Source organism: Ipomoea nil, unplaced genomic scaffold (assembly GCF_001879475.1).
Source record: "Ipomoea nil cultivar Tokyo-kokei standard unplaced genomic scaffold, Asagao_1.1 scaffold1317, whole genome shotgun sequence".
Classification (NCBI taxonomy): domain Eukaryota; kingdom Viridiplantae; phylum Streptophyta; class Magnoliopsida; order Solanales; family Convolvulaceae; genus Ipomoea; species Ipomoea nil.
This window is the reverse complement of record NW_017617745.1, coordinates 3006271-3025683: the sequence shown is the minus strand read 5'-3', so window position 1 is coordinate 3025683 and position 19413 is coordinate 3006271. Positions and strand designations below refer to the sequence as shown.

General features: G+C 36.7%; 4 non-coding genes across 4 annotated transcripts; all 4 read right to left on the bottom strand.

The window, feature by feature from the left end:
* Positions 1 to 7431: 7431 nt before the first annotated feature.
* TRNAV-AAC lies at positions 7432 to 7504 on the bottom strand. The gene has a single exon. It is a non-coding gene; the product is annotated as a tRNA-Val (tRNA).
* A 5849-nt stretch (positions 7505 to 13353) lies between these two features.
* On the bottom strand, positions 13354 to 13426 carry TRNAA-CGC. The gene has a single exon. It is a non-coding gene; the product is annotated as a tRNA-Ala (tRNA).
* Positions 13427 to 14780: 1354 nt separating this feature from the next.
* On the bottom strand, positions 14781 to 14853 carry TRNAA-CGC. The gene has a single exon. It is a non-coding gene; the product is annotated as a tRNA-Ala (tRNA).
* A 2003-nt stretch (positions 14854 to 16856) lies between these two features.
* TRNAA-CGC lies at positions 16857 to 16929 on the bottom strand. The gene has a single exon. It is a non-coding gene; the product is annotated as a tRNA-Ala (tRNA).
* Positions 16930 to 19413: the final 2484 nt, after the last annotated feature.

Here is a 19413-nt window from a genome sequence, read left to right as displayed (position 1 = left end):
ATAAGCTTCGAAAATTTCTCACATAAAGAATTGTTAGTGCTTCCAAAAATAATATCATCAACATATATTTGCACTAATAAAATATGATCACCATCTTGAATTCTAAATAGAGTTTTGTCAACAAGGCCTTTGGTGAATCCACAGCTTATCAAGAACATTGACAAAGTATCATACCAAGCTCGAGATGCTTGTTTCAACCCATACAATGCCTTTTTAAGTTTGTAGACTTTATCACCTTCGCCTTTTACCTCAAAACCTGGGGGTTGTTCGACATAAACTTCTTCTTCGAGTAGACCATTCAAGAATGCACTTTTCACGTCCTTTTGATAAACGGTGAAATCTTTGTGTGCGGCGTAGGCTAGGAAAATTCTGATTGCTTCAAGTCGGGCCACCGGTGCAAAAGTTTCATTAAAATCTATTCCTTCTTCTTGAGAGTATCATTCTGCAACGAGCCTTGCTTTATTCCTAACAATCACGTCTTCTTCGTTTGCTTTGTTCTGGAAGACCCATTTGGTTCCTACAACATTGTGGTTCGCTGGTCTTGGAACAAGTTCCCAAACATCATTTCTTTTGAATTGATCGAGCTCTTCTTGCATAGCACTTATCCAATCCGGATCATTAAGAGCTTCGTCAACTTCTTTTGGTTCAATTTGAGATAGATAACACGTGAACAATGCTTCCATGGTAGATGATCTTGTTTTCACGCCTTCATGAATATTCCCAATAATTAATTCTGGAGGGTGATTTTTGAGCCATCTTAAATCTGATTCAAATGGGTGCATGGTACTGGGTGGATCCATTTGTTGTGTACTGGGAGAGTTGGTTCAAATTTCCTAATTTAATTCATTTTGGAATTGACCAACAACTTCACCAGTAACTTGATTACTAATTGGATCACCAACCTCAACCCGTACTGCATCTCCATTCTCACGAGCGGCTTCACCTCCAAAATTATTATTAAAAGAATTTCTAACTTCTTCTGGATGAGGGATGGGATTTTCTAGAGAATTAATTTCCAACTCATCCATTCCCTGCAAAACATCATCTTCACACGTATCATTAGTATCACAAAAATCAATATGACACTTGTTACCATTTTGTTCGAATTCTTCGCCCAGAGCATCATTTTTTATCTGTGATTTTTCATCAAATACCACGTGTATGGATTCTTCAACCACCATTGATCTTTTATTCAAAACTCTAAACACTTTGCTGGTAGTCGAATATCCTAGAAAAATTCCTTCATCTGCACGCTCATCAAAAGCTTTTAGATGCAATTTATCATTAATATGAATAAAACATTTGCATCCAAAAATATGAAAATAACCAATATTTGGTTTTCTCCCTTTATATAGCTCGTATGTCGTCTTCTTGTACTGCTTAGGGATTATGCTTCGATTTTGTGTGTAGCAAGCAGTGTTGATAGCTTCCGCCCAATATCGTTTCGGGAGTCCGGCAGCACTGATCATCACTCATGCGGCTTCTTTGAGCGTCCGATTTCTTCTTTTGGCAACACCGTTTTGTTGCGTTGTTCTTGCGGCAGATAATTGATGAGAAATTCCATGTGAATTGCAAAAAGCTTGTATAACTCCATTCACGAACTCGGTTCCGTGATCCGTTCGTATTTTTGGTATTTGCAATTCTCTCATTTTGGAGTTGCTTCAACAGCTTCGGTAGAACTTGCTCAACTTCATTTTTCTTCTTGAGAAACACGGTCCAAGTGTACCTAGAAAAATCATCAACAACAACGAGAGTATATTTCTTACCACTTACACTTATTGGATCAACCAGTCCAAATAAGTCCATATGTAGTAAGCTTAGCGGTCTTGACGTTGACTCGTGTGTCTTTGATTTGAATGATGATTTGATTTGCTTTCCGCGTTGGCATGCATCACACACTTGGTCCTTCTTGAAGATAATATCTGGCAAGCCTTCAACTAGATTCTTCTTTGCAAGTTGATTGATAGTCTTGAAGTTTAAGTGGTTGAGCTTTCTGTGCCATTCCTAATTAGCTTCATTCGAATTTCTGGCCATTAAGCACACTGAATCTTTGCTTGTACTCCAATCAACAACATACATGTTCTTTCGCCTTTTTCCAGTGAGTACCACATTATTTGTGAGCTCATTTTTTATTAGGCAATTATCTTAAGAAAATTCTACAAGATAGCCTTTATCACAAAATTGACTAGTGCTCAACAAATTGAATTTTAAGCCTTCAACGAAAGAGACATCTTCAATCTTTAATCCATTTTTCTTGACCGTGCCAACTCCTTTTGTGATTCCATAATTTTGATTTCCTCCGAATATAACTTTTGGTCCATCGATTTCTTTGAAATTCACTAGATATGATTTATTTCTAGTCATGTGGCGTGAGCAACCACTATCGATGTACCAAACATCCTGCAAAAAAGATTAATTAACTTTAGGTACCCATACTTGCTTGGGTCCTTTACTGTTAGTGATTTTTGGTAATCAAACCCACCTAGATCTTATTGAATTAAGATGAGGCGATTTGTAACCATTTGAGACAAGATAATCATAACTCACTTTAGAAAACATTTTTGGTGCCGGATTTTGAAAAACATTTTTATATTTTGGCACCGAGGAAGAAGATTGTTGCTTTGGTCTATAAAAAGCATTACATCTATTACACAACCAATCTTTTTGAGTGGGATAAAATCTCCCAACTTTATTTCTAGAAAAGCTTCCCTCTTTTCTATGAAATCTTTTTGCACTTGACTCTTTGGCATATCTTTGCTTGAAGAATTTTGGTTGCTTTGCCGTAGAGTAGATTTGTTTCGGCCTTTCAACATTCAACTTTGCTTTTGTTTGATAGCCAAGTCCTTGCCTCATCGTGCTATTCTGACTTTTAACAAATTTTACCACTTGAACTTTATTATTTAAAGTAGTAGTAGAATTACTCAGATTTTGAGGGGTTTGAGAACATGTGGAGTCAAAACCGATTCCGGTTCTATCTCCTGATGGCTTTTGCATGCTCACCATTTTATCTATAATTTTAGACGAATTAGTGAACATAGCAATAGTTGCCCGAAGGTTATGTTCTCTAACCTCTCTTCTTGAAGATGAATATTTTCATTCTTCAATTTACTCACTTCAAGTAAAGCATCCTGCAATTTTTTATTCATTTCTTCTTTTTCAAGAATTAGAATATTATTGCGCTTCTTGAGTTGAGGATGAGTGAGCATAATCTCTTGACAATCTCGCATTAGACTATCAATAGATTCACGAGAAAAAGAGGAATTAACAGAATTGAAAGAATTAGAAGTTACCTCTTCTTCCTTTGCTTCAAGAGCCATAAAACAATCTTCACTTGTACTCAACTCAATTAATTTGCATAGTAGCACCGTGTCATCATCCGAACATGAACTTTCATCGCTTGATGATGAATCCTCCGAATCATCATTTTCGTTTGGTTCGTTGCTAACGAGAGCTTTTCTTTTGTCGCGCTTGAACCTTTTGCTTTCGGATTTGTTCGGCATAGATTCAACATTTTTGCCTTGATACTTGATAACGATCGGATATGGACAATTTATTTTAAAATGTCCGGGTTTGCGGCAATTGTAGCATAAATCCTTATTTTCTTCGACTTTTTCTTCTTGTGATATGCGAGAGACGAATTTTCCACGAGCAGAATTTTTGTTGTCTCCTTTTCGCATAAACCTTCTAAATTTTTTAACAAAAAGAGCAAACTGTTCGTCAGTCATAAAATCAACATTATTTTCTACTGACCTGGAGGTTGACGGTTGTTCGGCCATTAGAGCAGCATTTCGAGCTTCATGAACATCATCATCTTTGGCCTTCATTTCGAACTCATATGCTTTTAGATCACTAAATAATTTATCTGTTGACAACATTCTTAGATCTCGGTGATCGCGCATAGCCGTAACCTTCATATCCCATGCATATGGTAAGCCTCGTAGGATTTTGAGATTATTTTCTTTTTGGCTAATATTTTTTGCCAAGATCAGTAATCTCTCAAGAACTTTGATCATTCGAGCTTCCATGTCTGCAACACTTTCATTTGAGAGCATTTTGAAATCTTCAAACTTCTTCATGGCGATTGTGAGCTTATTGTCTTTTTCTTGTTCATCTCCTTCGCCAATCTTGATGAGAGTTTCCCATTTTTTTTAGCAGTAGCACACTTTCGGATCTTCGGAAATATTGTATCATCAACGGCTTTGAATAGAATATCCTTGGCAATATTGTCAAGATTATTCCGCATTCTATCATCCGATGTCCATTCCGGTTTAGGCTTTTGTACGTAATGTGGAGCATCCGGGGATATAACAAACGCCGTATTGACTTTTAATATTTCGATACGGCCAGTGGAAATAACTTCCCACATTTCATCGTGTAAAGCCGATAAGTGTACATGCATACGAACTTTCCAATCATCAAATTTATCAAGTGAGAATAATAATTTTTGAGCTAAATCTTTCTTCATCATCATCACGAGAGATATGAAAGATTAATCCAATCACACACTTTGTAGAATGGATCAGCCTAGCAGTCAAAAACAGTTAGCCCAGTTAGGCAATGTGTTTTAATACCAAAGGTTGGTATAAACTGACTCAATAGGCTACAGGCTCTGATACCAATTGTTGGTCCCAAAAGAGGTAAGGTGAAAGTCTAGAGGGGGGGGGGGGGTGAATAGACTTTCAAACTTTTTCGCACAGCACAACAATTGCTAAGCCAGAGATAAACCAAAACTCTTAACTAGATTGTTAGAGTATGGTGCACAGCGGAATTAAATAAAGATAAAGTGTGTGTGAGATTGTGTGAGTAGTATATCTCGTCTAGAGCAATTAAGTAAAGAGCAGTAAGTAAAGAAAGCAGTAAAGAACACAAGACAATTATAGTGGTTCATGAGGTGGTGTAATCCTCCTACTCCACTTGCTCTTATCTCCAAGAGCAATTCACTATATCCACCACTTCTTGGTTCCAAGATACAGTGAATTTCCGTGATCTAGTGCTTTGATCACAAAGCCCGCACTAATCACGTCCAGTGACACTACACTGCTGCTTCGGGTTTCACGTCGCCGCGCTACTATCCCAGGATTTCACAACTCCGTGTTACTTTCCCCCCGTCTTCCACACTCCGGTAGAAACGTATCCCGTGATCTAGTGCTTTGATCACAAAGCCCGCACTAATCACGCCCAGTGCCTCCGACACTGCTGCTTTGGATCTCACAGCTCCGTGTGACAATCCAGGATTTCACAGCTCCGTGTGACAATCCAGGATTTCACAGCTCCGTGCTACTTTCCTCCCTTTTCTTGTTTTGCTCCAAAACAAGTGTTGATCTGTAGTTGATCTTCAATGATGCGCAGGTCTCTTTGATGAAGATTTAACACTCTGGAATGATTTCTCTTGAACGCTCTGAGTGTTTTCTCTCTTTGAGTGTATCAAGTAAAGCACTTGATTTTTATGCTATGCTTTGCTATGTTTAAGAACTCTCAGAATATTTTTCTCTTGAAGCTCTCTAAGTTCCTTTTCTTTTCTCACTTCTCACTTGAAGATTTTTTGGTATGGTCTGTACCAAATGGGATTTTTGCTTTTAGCTCGTATATCTTGCTCTATTGCTCTATTCGTTCCCATGATCTTCAAGTCTTCATATCTTCATCATTTTATAGCTGGTAATGAGAATCTGCCCGTTGGAAAGAGACGATCTCATTTTTGAAATCTTGTATCTTTTTGTCAGAGATCTTATCTTATCTTCTGCAAAGTTGTCAGAAAGAGATAAGGTAGCCGTTGGTAGAGCTTCATCTCCATGTAAATGAGTACCCAAACTTCATATGATATTCCTCTAGTTTTACGTTGAGTGGGAATATCTGGGTCTCTGTTTTGGTGTAGAATAGCTTCTCTGATCTGCTCTGAAGTGGTCCTTGTATCTTTGGGATTTAAAAAATATTCTTCAATTTAATCCCATACTAGTTAAACTAGTATTTTTCCTTGTGAGAATATTTTCACTGTAAGTTTAACTTCATCTTCTTCATTCTCACGTCTGGGTGTTCTCAGACTTCAAACTGGCTTTGAACTTCCTCCCAATTTGAATTTTTCCATTGTAATTGACACCCAATTGCAATTGACTTGTAATTGGCACCCAATTTGAATTTCTCCATTGTAATTGGCTCCCAATTGCAATTGACTTGTAATTAGCACCCAATTTGAATTTCTCTATTGTAATTGGCTCCCAATTGACTTTGACTTGTAATTGGCTCCCAATCTACTCGTGGTGCTTTCAATTGCTTCCCAATTTGAATTATTTGACTTTGACTTCGAAATTGGCTCTCAGACTTCTCCTGGTATTGAATTTTCTCCTGGTATTGAATTTTATCTCAATTCAATTTGATTTCCATGTCTTCTTTGAATCGGTCCCCAATTTGAAATTGCATCCCCAATTTGAAATTGCATCCCATACTGCAACCTCAATTGGCTCCCAGTTTCAATTCTAAATTGGCTCCCATCTTGAATTGATTCCAATGTGAAACTTGCTCCCAATTTCAATTGATTTCAATTTCTCTGAAACTAGCTTCCAATTTCAATTGCTTCGAACTAGCTCATAATTTCAATTGCTATGAAATCGGCTTTCAATTGCTATGAAATCGGCTCCCAGTTCCTTTGAATTCATGCGTTGGTTCCCAACTTGAAACTTGCTCCCAATTTCAACCAATTTCTCTGAAACTAGCTCCCAATTCCAATTCCTATGAAATCGGCTCCCAAGTGTAATTGCTTCTCAATTTCCACCCAAGTGAATTTGCTTCCCAATTTTCTTAAATTTTATCTTGAAAAATTGTTGATGGTGAGATTCGAATTTGAGCCATTTCGCATAATAAATCAGGCTTTCTAGTCAAATTCATGCAATCTTCCAAACTTAATTTTCTTTCAGACAAATTCTTGATATCTTCTTCTTCTATTTTCATGCATCTTCCTCTTGTTTCTCAGATGCAGGGTATTGATCCCCATACCTCTCGCATGCAAAGTGAGCGCTCTACCATATAAGCTACATCCCCATAATGATAAGTGATTTTTTTTAAATATCCCTAATCTATAAAGCAAAAAGCATTTGAAAATTAAAAAAAAAGAGTTAATACCATTTGAGGTCCTCCGAGTATAGTGGTTTTGCAACGTTTAGTCCTAAACTTTCAAATTGACCATTTTTGGTGCTTCGACTTTCAAATTTAACCATATGTGGTCCAACTTAACCACCTATGGTCCTTCTAGTTTCAAAATTTAACCAGTCGTGGTCCATGGTTGGTTAACATTTAATAGTTGAAGGACCATGACAATTGGAAATGCAAGGAAGTCCCCGTAACTCTCTCATGCTAAGGCGAGCGCTCTACCATCTGAGCTACATCCCCGTAAATTTGCACTCCTTTTAAGCTTTCAAATTACATTTTATTTTAGACAATTGGAGATGCGGGGTATTGATCCCCGTACCTCTCGCATGTTAAGCGAGCACTCTAACATCTGAGCTACATCCCCATAATTCAAATTATTTCATTAAATATCTATAATTTAGAAAACAAAATGCATTTACAAATAATAATATTTTACGTTTTGATTCAACACTCAACTTTGAAAATTAAAATAGTATAGGATTTTATTCAGAACTCGACATTTTCGTATCAATTTTGCACCGTGTAAAGTTTGCAAACTACATAGGAATTGGAGATGTGGGCTATCGATACCCGTACCTCTCGCATGCGAAGCGAGCGCTCTACCATATGAGCTACATCCCCATAATTAATAATGTTTTTTAAATATCTCTAATCTAGAAAGCAAAAAACATTTCAAAAATTAAAATAATATACAATTTGGTTAAACACTCGACATTTTTGAAACAAATTTGCACTAGTGTAAAGCTTGCAAATAATATAAACAATTGGAAATGCATGGAAGTCCCCGTAACTCTCACATGCTAAGCGAGAGCTCTACCACGTGAGCTACATCCCCGTAGTGGTAAATACTTTATTAATTGTCTATAATTTAGAAAAGAAAAAGCATTTATGACATTTTTGAACCGTGTATAAAGCTTGCAGGTCACATCGGAATTTGAGATGTTTTTGTAACAAATTTGCACTTTGCACTCATGTTAAGCTTTCAAATTACATAGGAAACACTCGACATTTTTGTAACAAATTTGCACTCATGTAAAGCATTCAAATTACATAGTCTTCAATTAGAGATGCGGGGTATCAATCCCTGTACCTCTTGCATGCAAAGCGAGTGCTCTAACATATGAGCTACATCCCCATAATGAAAAGTTGTTTTTTTTTTTTTTTTTTTTTTTTTTTTTTTTTTTTTTTTTCTTTTATTAAATATCCCTAATCTATAAAGCAAAAAGCATTTGAAAATTAAAAAAATTATACAATTTGATTATACACTCGACATTTTTGAAACAAATTTGCACTAGTGTAAAACTTGCAAATAACATAGACAATTGGAAATGCAAGGAAGTCCCCGTAACTCTCACATGCTAAGTGAGCGCTCTACCATCTGAGCTACATCCCCGTAATGGTAAATACTATTAGGACTGTATTATTCATATTAGACTAGGACTATATTATTCATGTTAGACTAGGATTCTATCTAGCATCTCTATATATTCGCTCCCTGTACTCTCAGACATTATTATTGAATACAACACAATTATATTCTCATCTAGTATCAGTTAGCTATGGTTTTCTTTTCCAAGATCCATGTTCCTCACTTCGTAGCAGTAGCCGATGTTATCGAACCAAGATACACCGTATGAGAAGCAGTCCGGTCAACGACGTGACGTTGATGATCCGTGTCAAATTTGTAAAGGTTTCGGCCACACGGGAACCAATTGTGTTTGGCGTTATGATGATCCGTGTCAAATTTGTAACCGTTTTGGTCACACGGGAGCCAACTGTTTTCGGCGTTATTCAGGGGCTCCAGGTTTTCAGGCTAATGTGGCCGTCTCTGGTGATAATGGTGATTCCAACGGTCCTCATCAGTGGTTCCCTGACACTGGTGCTACAAATCATGCTACGCCTGATTCTTCTTTGATGACTTCTGCGACAAGTTATGATGGCCCGGAGACTCTGCGAGTCGGCGATGGTACAGGTTTGCCTATTGTTAATGTTGGTTCTGCTTCGTTAGCCACTGATTCTATGTCTTTTATGTTACATAATGTTTTACATGTCCATGGTCTCTCTTCTTCTCTATTATCTGTCCAGCGTTTTGCAAAGGACAATAATGTTTTCTTTGAGTTCCACCCTCTTTGTTTCTATGTGAAAGAGATTTTGACCAAGAAGGTTCTTTTTAAGGGACATGCGTCTAGGGGTCTCTACACATGGCCTGCGTCTTCTGCTTCCCCTGTTGCATTTGTTGCTGCACGGTCCTCTTACGTTTGGCACATGCTGTTGGGGCATCCTCATTCTCGAGTCTTACGTAAAATTTTAGCGTCTTCGTCTGTTGGTACATTTAATTCTAGTGATCTTCCCAATGTCTGTTCCTCTTGTCAATTAGGAAAATCTTATTGTCTTTCTTTGTCTCGTGTCGAAACTACTAGTACGCATCCTTTGGAATTAATTTATTCAGATATTTGGGGCCCTGCGCCATTACTTTCTGCGTCTGGCTTTAAATATTTTGTGTTGTTTGTGGATGACACTCGTTATATGTGGTATTATCCCATGCATGCTAAATCTGATTTGTATGCTATATTTGATAAGTTTCGGTCACTGGTTGAACGTTCCTTTTCTCGCAAGATTATTTCTTTTCAATCTGATTTAGGGGGAGAATATAAAAAGCTTGGTTCCACTCTTGCGTCTTTAGGTATTCGTCACAGGCAATCCTGTGCGTATACTCATGAACAAAATGGCAGGGTAGAACGTAAGCATAGGCATGTTGTTGAAACGGGACTAGCATTAATGGCTCAATCCTCTGTTTCGTCTCGTTTTTGGGATTATGCTTTTGAAACTACGATTTATCTAATCAATAAATTGCCCACTCTTGTCTTATCTAATAAATCTCCTCATTATCTTTTGCATCGGTCTCCTCCATCTTATTCATATCTGCGTGTTTTTGGGTGTTTATGCTTTCCAAATCTGCGTCCCTATAATCGCAACAAACTACAGTTTTGGTCATCCCCTTGTGTCTTTCTAGGATATCCTCCATCTTTTCGTGGCTATCGTTGTTTAGACAGTAACACTAACAAGGTTTTTATCTGTCGCCATGTGCTATTCGATGAGGCTGTCTTTCCTTTTGTTGCTTCTGTGGATTCGTAGGTTCCAAAACCACGCCCGGAGCCATGGGGTGTTGCACCAATTGTTTCTGGTGGTGATCCGACTATTGTCACGGCTCGTGACCCTCCTGCCGCGCCCATAGCCGCTTCTGACCACCACCGCCAGCAACCAACTACTGCCAAGCCCGTGGTCGGACAGTCACGGACCAGGTAGTCACGGACCAGCTGGCTCCTCGGCCAAGAGGCCGGCCTCGTGGTCGGTCTCGTCCCGCACCCTCACCTGTTCGCTCTCATGGAATGAATACGAGAAGTTCGGGACCACATGATCATGTTGCTTTATCTACTGCTGTTACTCCTGAGCCTACATGTTTTACTCAAGCGGTTAAATTTCCTAAATGGCGGGATGCAATGAATTTGGAATTTAATGGTGCACAACAATACGTGGAGGCTTGTTCCCTTTAAATCAGGTATGAATGTAGTTGGATGTAAGTGGGCGTTTAGAACCAAGAGAAAGCTGATGGTTCGATTGAGCGTTACAAGGCTCGGTTAGTTGCAAAGGGATTCAATCAAATTGCCGGTTAGGATTTCTTCGAGACCTTTAGTCCCGTTGTTAAACTGACTATGGTACGTCTTCTCTTATCCCTAGCTATTTCTCGTGGATGGACTATTCGACAGCTAGATATACACAATGCTTTCCTAAACGACAATCTCGCTAAAACAGTTTATATGCGCCAGCCCCCTGGCTATGAAGACAAAATGATGCCCGGGCACGTTTGTCTCTTTCAACGTTCTTTGTATGGGCTTAATCAAGCTCCCCGTGCTTGGTTCACAAGTTTGCATGATTTTCTGGTTTCTATTGGTTTCTCACATTCCAAGACTGATATATCTTTATTTATATATTCACATGGCAATACTCGTCTATATTTTCCCGGTTTATGTAGATGATATTTTTGTTATGGGTTCTGATTCGGCTCATGTGACTGATCTTATTGACAAGTTGGCTCTTGAATTTAAAGTTCGTGATATGGGAGTGCCCTCTTTTTTCCTGGGAATTAAGACTATTCCGTTGTCTGGTGGCGTGTTTCTGTCTCATCAACAACGGTACATGAAGGATATTTTAAAACGGGTAGGTATGGTTGATTGCAAGCCCGTGGCCACTCCGGTTTCAACCGCGAAGGCCGAGACTGGTGCCGTGGTGCCATATGCTGATCACACTCAGTATCGCAGCTTTGCAGGTGCTCTACAATATCTTACGGTAACTCGTCCTGATCTTTCCTATGCAGTCAATTGTTTGTGTCAGCACATGCACTCTCCCTCCACTGCGGATTGGGCGGCTCTCAGGAGGGTGTTACGGTATGTCAATGGGACACTACATCTCAGTCTTAAAATTGCTTCCTCTCCCTCTCTGGATATTCATGCTTATTCTGATTCCGATTGGGCTGGCAATCCTGATGATCGAAAATCTACCAGTGGTTTTGCTGTGTTTTTGGGAACTAATCTTGTCTCATGGGTTTGTCGAAAATAGCGTATTATGGCTCATTCTTCAACTGAGCCAGAATACAAAGGACAAGTTGATGTTTCTGCAGAGGTTACTTGGCTCGTATCTCTGATGAAGGAACTCGGGTTTGCGCCACCTTCTGCGCCCAAACTCTGGTGTGATAATCTGGTGCTACCTATCTATGTGCTAATCTGGTGTTTCATGCTCGGACCAAACACATTGAGATCGACTACCACTTTGTTCGCGATAAAGTAGCAAAGGAGGAATTACTAGTCAATTTTATTTCTAACAAAGATCAAATAGCGGATATTTTTACTAAGTCTCTTTCGTCTGTACGTTTTAATTTACTCCGTTCCAAGCTCAATGTTTTGGCTGACCAAACTTGTGCTTGAGGGGGAAAATTAGGACTCTATTATTCATATTAGACTAGGACTATATTATTTGTGTTAGACTATGATTCTATCTAGCATCTCTATATATTCGCTCCCAGTATTCTCAGACATTATTATTGAATACAACAAAAATTATATATTCTCATCAATACTTTATTAAATATCTATAGTTTAGAAAACAAAAAGCATTTATCATTCAAGAATTTCACACTCGACATTTTCAAACAAATTTGCACTGATGTTAAGCTTTCAAATTACATTTTAGACAATTGGAGATGTGGGGTATCGATCCCCGTACCTCTCGCATGCTAAGCGAGCAAGATAGTATAGGATTTTAGACAATTATGAGCTACATCCCCATAATGCAAATTGCTTCATTAAATATCTATAATTTAGAAAAGAAAAAGAATTTAAAAATAAGAGTATTATGCGATCGATTCGACACACAACTTTGAAACTTAAAATATTTTCATATCAAATTTGAAGGGTGTAATATTTGCAAACTACATAGGAATTAGAGATGCAGGGTATCAATCCTGGTACCTCTCGCATGCAATGCGAGCACTCAACCATATAAGCTACATCCCCATAATGAAAATGGTTTTTTTTTTTAAATATCCCTAATCTATAAAGCAAAAAGCATTTGAAAATTAAAAAAATTATACAATTTGATTATACACTCGACATTACTGAAACAAATTTGCACTTGTGTAAAACTGGCAAATAAAATAGACAATTGGAAATGCAAGGATGTCCCCGTAACTCTCACATGCTAAGTGAGCGCTCTACCATCTGAGCTACATCCCCGTAATGGTAAATAATTTATTAAATATCTATAGTTTAGAAAACAAAAAGCGTTTATCATTCAAGAATTCCACACTACGCTCGACATTTTTGTAACAATTGGAGATGCGGGGGATCGTTTGTAACAAATTTGCACTCATGTTAAGCTTTCAAATTACATTTTAGACAATTAAAGATGCGAGGCATCGATCCCCGTACATCTCTCATGCTAAGCGAGCGCTCTATCATCTGAGCTACATCCCCATAATTTAAATTGTTTCATTAAATATCTATAATTTAGAAAACAAAAAGCATTTAAAAATAATAATATTTTACGATTTGATTCGACACTCAACTTTGAAAATTAAAATAGTATAGGATTTTATTCTAAACTCGACATTTTCGTAACAAATTTGCACCTTCTAAAGTTTGCAAACAACATAGGAATTGGAGATACGGGTTATCGATACCCGTACCTCTCGCATGCGAAGCGAGCGCTCTACCATCTGAGCTACATCCCCATAACGCAAATTGCTTCATTAAATATCGATAATTTAGAAAAGAATAAGCATTTAAAAATAAGAGTATACATTGGAATTTGAGATGTAGGGGACATATCTTGCAGGTTACATTGGAATTTGAGATGTAGGGAATTTGATTCAACGCTCAACATTTTTGTAACAAATTTGCACTCATGTTAAGCTTTCAAATTACATTTTAGACAATTGGAGATGCGGGGGATCGTTTGTAACAAATTTTCACTCACGTTAAGCTTTCAAATTGCATTTTAGACAATTAGAGATGCGGGGGATCATTTGTAACAAATTTGCACTCATGTTAAGCTTTCAAATTGCATTTTAGACAATTAGAGATGCGAGGTACCGATCCCCGTACATCTCGCATGCTAAGCGAGCGCTTTATCATCTGAGCTACATCCCAATAATTCAAATTGTTTCATTAAATATCTATAATTTAGAAAACAAAAATCATTTAAAAATAATAATATTTTACGATTTGATTCGACACTCAACTTTGAAAATTAAAATAGTATAGGATTTTATTCTAAACTCGACATTTTCGTAACAAATTTGCTCCGTGTAAAGTTTGCAAACAACATAGGAATTGCAGATGCGGGTTATCGATACGCGTACCTCTCGCATGCGAAGCGAGGCTCTACCATATGAGCTACATCCCATAATGAAAAATGGTTTTTTTTTTTTTTTAAATATCCCTAATCTATAAAGCAAAAAGCATTTGAAAATTAAAAAAAGTATACAATTTGATTATACACTCGACATTTTTGAAACAAATTTGCACGAGTGTAAAACTTGCAAATAACATAGACAATTGGAAATGAAAGGAAGTCCCCGTAACTCACACATGCTAAGCGAGCGCTCTACCATATGAGCTACATTGGAATTTGAGATGTAGGGGACATATCTTGCAGGTTACATTGGAATTTGAGATGTAGGGAATTTGATTCAACGCTCAACATTTTTGTAACAAATTTGCACTCATGTTAAGCTTTCAAATTGCATTTTAGACAATTAGAGATGCGGGGGATCATTTGTAACAAATTTGCACTCATGTTAAGCTTTCAAATTGCATTTTAGACAATTAGAGATGCGAGGTACCGATCCCCGTACATCTCGCATACTAAGCGAGCGCTTTATCATCTGAGCTACATCCCCATAATTCAAATTGTTTCATAAAATATCTATAATTTAGAAAACAAAAATCATTTAAAAATAATAATATTTTACGATTTGATTCGACACTCAACTTTGAAAATTAAAATAGTATAGGATTTTATTCTAAACTCGACATTTTCGTAACAAATTTGCACCTTCTAAAGTTTGCAAACAACATAGGAATTGGAGATACGGGTTATCGATACCCGTACCTCTCGCATGCGAAGCGAGCGCTCTACCATCTGAGCTACATCCCCATAACGCAAATTGCTTCATTAAATATCGATAATTTAGAAAAGAATAAGCATTTAAAAATAAGAGTATTATGCGATTGATTCGACACCCAACTTTGAAAATTAAAATAGTATAGGATTTTATTCTAAACTCGACATTTTCGTAACAAATTTGCGCCGTGTAAACTTTGCAAACAACATAGGAATTGGAGATGCGGGTTATTGATACCCGTACCTCTCGCATGCGAAGCGAGCGCTCTACCATATGAGCTACATCCCATAATGAAAAATGGTTTTTTTTTTTTTTTTTAAATATCCCTAATCTATAAAGCAAAAAGCATTTGAAAATTAAAAAAAGTATACAATTTGATTATACACTCGACATTTTTGAAACAAATTTGCACGAGTGTAAAACTTGCAAATAACATAGACAATTGGAAATGAAAAGAAGTCCCCGTAACTCACACATGCTAAGCGAGCGCTCTACCATATGAGCTACATTGGAATTTGAGATGTAGGGGACATATCTTGCAGGTTACATTGGAATTTGAGATGTAGGGAATTTGATTCAACGCTCAACATTTTTGTAACAAATTTGCACTCATGTTAAGCTTTCAAATTACATTTTAGACAATTGGAGATGCGGGGGATCGTTTGTAACAAATTTTCACTCACGTTAAGCTTTCAAATTGCATTTTAGACAATTAGAGATGCGGGGGATCATTTGTAACAAATTTGCACTCATGTTAGGCTTTCAAATTGCATTTTAGACAATTAGAGATGCGAGGTACCGATCCCCGTACATCTCGCATGCTAAGCGAGCGCTTTATCATCTGAGCTACATCCCAATAATTCAAATTGTTTCATTAAATATCTATAATTTAGAAAAAAAAAATCATTTAAAAATAATAATATTTTACGATTAGATTCGACACTCAACTTTGAAAATTAAAATAGTATAGGATTTTATTCTAAACTCGACATTTTCGTAACAAATTTGCTCCGTGTAAAGTTTGCAAACAACATAGGAATTGGAGATACGGGTTATCGATACGCGTACCTCTCGCATGCGAAGCGAGCGCTCTACCATATGAGCTACATCCCATAATGAAAAATGGTTTTTTTTTTTTTTTTAAATATCCCTAATCTATAAAGCAAAAAGCATTTGAAAATTAAAAAAAGTATACGATTTGATTATACACTCGACATTTTTGAAACAAATTTGCACGAGTGTAAAACTTGCAAATAACATAGACCATTGGAAATGCAAGGAAGTCCCCGTAACTCTCACATGCTAAGCGAGCGCTCTACCATATGAGCTACATTGGAATTTGAGATGTAGGGGACATATCTTGCACGTTATGTAGGGAATTTGATTCAACGCTCAACATTTTTGTAACAAATTTGCACTCATGTTAAGCTTTCAAATTACATTTGAGACAATTGGAGATGCGGGGGATCATTTGTAACAAATTTGCACTCATGTTAAGCTTTCAAATTACATTTTAGACAATTAGAGATGCGAGGTATCGATCCCCGTACATCTCGCATGCTAAGCGAGCGCTCTATCATCTGAGCTACATGCCCATTATTCAAATTGTTTCATTAAATATCTATAATTTAGAAAACAAAAAGCATTTAAAAATAATAATATTTTACGATTTGATTCGACACTCAACTTTGAAAATTAAAATAGTATAGGATTTTATTCTAAACTCGACATTTTCGTAACAAATTTGCACAGTGTAAAGTTTGCAAACAACATAGGAATTGGAGATGCGGGTTATCAATACCCATACCTCTCGCATGCGAAGCGAGCGCTCTACCATCTGAGCTACATCCCCATAACGCAAATTGCTTCATTAAATATCTATAATTTAGAAAAGAATAAGCATTTAAAAATAAGAGTATTATGCGATTGATTCTACACTCAACTTTGAAAATTAAAATAGTATAGGATTTTATTCTAAACTCGACATTTTCGTAACAAATTTGCACCGTGTAAACTGTGCAAACAACATAGGAATTAGAGATGCGGGTTATCGATACCCGTACCTCTCGCATGCGAAGCGAGCACTCTACCATCTGAGCTACATCCCCATAATGTAAATTGCTTCATTAAATATCTATAATTTAGAAAAGGATAAGCATTTAAAAATAAGAGTATTATGCGATTGATTCGACACTCAACTTTGAAAATTAAAATAGTATAGGATTTTATTCAGAACATGACATTTTCGTATCAAATTTGAAGCAGGTAATGTCTGCAGACTACTTAGGAATTAGAGATGCGGGGTATTGATCCTCATACCTCTTGCATGCAAAGCGAACACTTTACCATATGAGTTACATCCCCATAATTTAAAATGGTTTTTTAAATATCCCTAATCTATAAAGCGAAAAGCATTTGAGAATTAAAATATTATACAATTTGATTAAACACTCGACATTTTTGAAACAAATTTGCACTAGTGTAAAGCTTGCAAATAATATAAACAATTTGATATGCATGGAAGTCCCCACAACTCTCACATGCTAAGCGAGAGCTCTACCATCTGAGCTACATTCCCGAAGTGGTAAATACTTTTGATTTCACACTCGACATTTTCAGATGTTTTTGTAACAAATTTGCACTCATGTTAAGCTTTTAATTTACATAGGCAACACTAGTCATTTTCGTAACAAATTTGCACTGATATAAAGCTTTCAAATTATATATACGTAATTGGAGATGCAAGGTATCGATCCCTATACCTCTCGCATGCAAAGCAAGTGCTCTACCATCTTAACTACATCCCCATAATTCTAATTGCTTCATTAAATATCTCTAATTTTGAAAAGAAAAAGCATTTAAAAATAAGAGTATTATGCGATTGATTCGACACTCAACTTTGAAAATTAAAGTAGTATAGGATTTTATTCAGAACATGACATTTTCGTATCAAATTTGAAGCGTGTAATGTTTGCAGACTACATAAGAATTGGAGATGCAGGGTAGCATTCCCCGTACCTCTCGCATACAAAGCGAGCGCTCTACCATATGAGCTACATCTCCATATTGAAAAATGGTTTTTTTTTTTAAATATCCCTAATCTATAAAGCAAAAAGCATTTGAAAATTAAAATATTATACAATTTGATTAAACACTCGACATTTTTGAAACTAATTTGCACTAGTGTAAAGCTGGCAAATAATATAAACAATTGGAAATGCATGGAAGTTCCCGTAACTCTCACATGCTAAGCGAGAGCTCTACCCCCATAATGCAAATTGCTTCATTCAATATCTATAATTTAGAAAAGAATAAGCATTTAAAAATAAGAGTTTTATACGTGTAAGTGTACAAATGATACACATTAAAACCCTTTTAGGTTGGCTAATTTAATTGTCAAAATAATTAGATTTTATTTTGAAATTATCATTTGAACTGTGGACCGTTTCCTATCAAAATGTATGTCTTTATCTTCTACAACATGAGTTTATTCGGAGGTGTTCAAAGTTATGAAGAAAATACTCATTATGAGTATGATTGTTAATCAAGCTTGAAAAAATTAATCAAGTGGTCTTGGTTAATTGGTGTTAATAAAGGAATTTGTCTTTGCATGGATTTGTTATAGTTTAGCATTGAAGTGGTAAGTGAAAAACTGTGGTGTGTATTATATTAGAAAATTAAAGTATGGTTTGATGAGTGGATGAAGTTAGTATGAAAGTCAGCTTACGCATGGAATGAAGCATTCAAATTAAATATGTGGCTATGGTTTGTTGAAGGCATTGGAATGTTAATAATGTGGATCAAGTAGGATTAATTTATTACAATAAAAGGAAGCCATCTAAATGAAGAAAGTTGCTGAATTGAGTATTGATATTTTGAGTGAAAGACATTGTAGAAAGCTACTGTATTAATCTCCATTATTATTATATTATTTCTTGAGGATTTCTGTCTAAGCTGCCCAGTCCGTACCTGGTACAGCTGAAGCTTCGGTTGAAGATCGTCACGGCATGCACGTACAATCCTGAATAGATGTTAGGAAGGTGTTGTAGTGGTAAAGGCCGAGGGCCAGTTGTACTTACCTCTTGTAATACTCCTTGGTGAACATCTATAGTGGATTGCGCAGACGTGGGTTGCCCTGCAGACGTAGGAGAAGCGCTCCGAACTGCATGATCAATCTCTGAGTACTTGTTTTATTTTTATGCATTTATATTTTGTTATTTATGTTCATTAAATAACCTAATTAATTGATAATGTAATATCTCTTCTAAAAAAAGTAGAACATTAAAGGTATAATTGAATTCAAGATTGACAGTGCAATTTCAATTAGTATCAGAGCCTAGAGACTTAATTTATTAGTATGTCGATCTGGTTATTTCGTGCCTCTTGAACTCAAGCTTTCAGCGGCTTTTATTACTTTTCTTTATTCTGTTAATTTGTTCAATCTCATGAGTTGTTGAGTGTTACAGAATGGATCGTGTTAAAATTCTTCCCCAGCTGACTGGCGACAACTACGCCTATTGGAAGGCTCGCACTCGTACACACCTAAAAGCTCAAGGTTAAACCGTGTGGCGGTCTGTGGTGTCAGGTTGGAC